This window comes from Neopelma chrysocephalum, unplaced genomic scaffold, assembly GCF_003984885.1.
Source record: "Neopelma chrysocephalum unplaced genomic scaffold, ASM398488v2 Primary Assembly neopelma1_90628, whole genome shotgun sequence".
NCBI lineage: Eukaryota > Metazoa > Chordata > Aves > Passeriformes > Pipridae > Neopelma > Neopelma chrysocephalum.
This window is the reverse complement of record NW_020919442.1, coordinates 1-2,558: the sequence shown is the minus strand read 5'-3', so window position 1 is coordinate 2,558 and position 2,558 is coordinate 1. Positions and strand designations below refer to the sequence as shown.

At 44.6% G+C, this 2,558-nt stretch overlaps 1 long non-coding RNA gene across 1 annotated transcript; it reads right to left on the bottom strand.

The window, feature by feature from the left end:
• Window positions 1–313: 313 nt before the first annotated feature.
• LOC113979930 lies at window positions 314–2,348 on the bottom strand. Its single transcript, XR_003538022.1, has 3 exons — window positions 2,288–2,348; window positions 1,519–1,614; window positions 314–413 (listed from the first exon to the last, which is right to left on the bottom strand). It is a non-coding gene; the product is annotated as an uncharacterized LOC113979930 (long non-coding RNA).
• Window positions 2,349–2,558: the final 210 nt, after the last annotated feature.

Here is a 2,558-nt window from a genome sequence, read left to right as displayed (position 1 = left end):
ATATTATATATAAATATATATTATATATATTATATAATATATTATATATTATATATAAATATATATATTATATATATATTATATAAATATATACATATATATGCAATTCTGCATAAGAGAAAAATAAAACATTTGCAAAAAAAATATAAAAAATGTTCTCCTATCAATTAATTAATTTAAGTTTTTAACCTGGCCTGCAGGTTTCCCATGGCAGGGCTCTTAATCTGTCTTTAGGGACTTATGTGCAGCCCAAACCCAACCCAGGAGTGATCTTCCCAAAGCACTGAGCTCATTCCCCAGCCAAGCTGACTTACAATAATGTCCTGCTTGGTTTTGAAAGTGTTGATGTAATGGCTGTAATGGAAATCTTCCATCTGCCTCAGGATGGCTGTCATGCAGGCCACGAAAATACCCTGCAAAGGGAAAAAACAAAATGCTGGTTATTCTCCTGTAAATTCTGAGTGTGACCTCATTGAGTGTCACCGAGCACAGTCCTGCATCATCTGAGTCCTGACATCAGCCTGGGACTCTTCAGTCCTCTGAACCAGCCAAGACTTCCTAAAATCCAAGTATGAAATCTGGGTGTCGCTTTCTTTCTCCTCAGGGATCACATTTTGCAAGAGAAACACATCTTCCCAACATGGCATTTTTATATATATATATATATATATATATATATAGATATACACACACACAAACTACATCTTCAGGGTCTTTTCCAACCCCATTCTCTGATTTTGAGGGTCTTCTCCGGCCCCATTCTCTGATTTTCAGCGTCTTCTCCAACCCCATTCTCTGATTTTCAGGGTCTTCTCCAGCCCCATTCTCTGATTTTCAGGGTCTTCTCCGGCCCCATTCTCTGATTTTCAGGGTCTTCTCCAGCCCCATTCTCTGATTTTCAGGGTCTTTTCCAACCCCATTCTCTGATTTTCAGGGTCTTTTCCAACTCAATTCTCTGAGTTTTAGGTTTAGCAGAGCCAGCTGCAATTCCCATGGGTAATATACTAACAAAAATAAGACATATTCCCAGCTCTTGATTTTTTCCACCTTTCTGGGCATGAAATACAGGGAAAATTAAAGCATTCCAAGTGTTTACACCTTCTAAGGTACTCCAGCAGTCAGAAATGCCCCTTAGGGATGTGTTACCCCTCAGTATTTAATCCCATTCAGCCAAGGTGATAAAAGGAGCATTTTTTCAGCAGACTCCTCGTGTCTGCAGTTAGAAACTGCACTGAAACCAACTTCTCCATGCACCAGGGCCCAAAGGGACTGGAAATCACAGCCCAGTGAATCAGTTCAAGGTGCAGCTGGATCAGGACACCTCCTATCCCAGCTGGAGCAGGACACCTCGTACCCCAACCCTTCAGCAAAACTACCCAAAGCCACATGTGAGGGCACAGAATTCTTGCAGGAAAGGGAAAGATTACTCCATAAATCACTGCTATGTGCTGAAACCTCCCAGGGGAATAAATTCCACCCTGAAAAAGTGGTAAAAGTGAGGAAGTGAAAGGCTCTCACGATGTGAGGGGACTGGCGGCTCATCCCGATCACCGTGCGGTTGATCCTCCTCAGCAGGCGCTCCATGATCAGCTGGATGTGCAGAGCTGTGGGGCCCTGGGGAGGTGCAAAAAGCAAAATGAGAGACCCATTCTTAAAGGACATTACCCCAGAGAGAGCTCCCTGGGCGGGGGGACTGCCCTGACAGTGGTTTATTGCCATTAGAGGAAGCAAAAAAAAAAGGAGATTTAAGCCCTCGAGCAATCGATTCAAATGCTGGAGGTGTTCACTTGGTGGGCAGCTCAGTTCATTGATCTGGCCCAGCTTCATTAGCTCATCCTGCTGCTCTGACTGGGCTTTGTTTTCCCTGAACAGCTCTTCAGGTCAAAGCAGTGTTTCCCCAGCAACTCAGAATCAATGTCCAGGACCACTGTGGGCAGTAACTGTGTTCCCCAGACTGAGCCATGTGCCCATTGCACAGAAACCAAACACTTCCATGACTTGCTCCAAATTATTCAACAAGTCACCAGAGTAGCTGGGATAACATTTTGTCCCCTAGAAAGGGAAGTAATGGCTTTTAGTACCGTGTGATAATGACTAATTCAACATTTCCTGGCTCCTTTTTAGACACAGAGAAAAAACCCGCAGTTCTACAAAGAACTCCCCGGCAGTGCAACACCATTTCTGTAAACATCACAACTTCCTAATGCTTTAAAGTATAAGTTGAGATGAATTTTTTTACCATAACCACTCCAAAGAAGAAGTGGCACCCTTGGGAGTTGATGCTCACCACATCTTTCCTGTCCAGCACTTCCAGAACGCTGCTCAGCAGCTGGGAACTGGCCTCGTGGCCAGGCTTGTGGGAATTGTCATCCAGCTGCCCACTCAGCTGGTCGATCAGCAGGGGCAGAAGGGCATCTCTGCACTCTGAAAGATGAGACAGAGACAGCACCACGTCAGGAGTAGTGCTCAGGAGGATGCTCAGGAGGATCCTCAGCATTCAGGGTACACGGGCACCACACAGGAGTTCTCTGCTCCCAAATTCACCTTGGACACCAAAA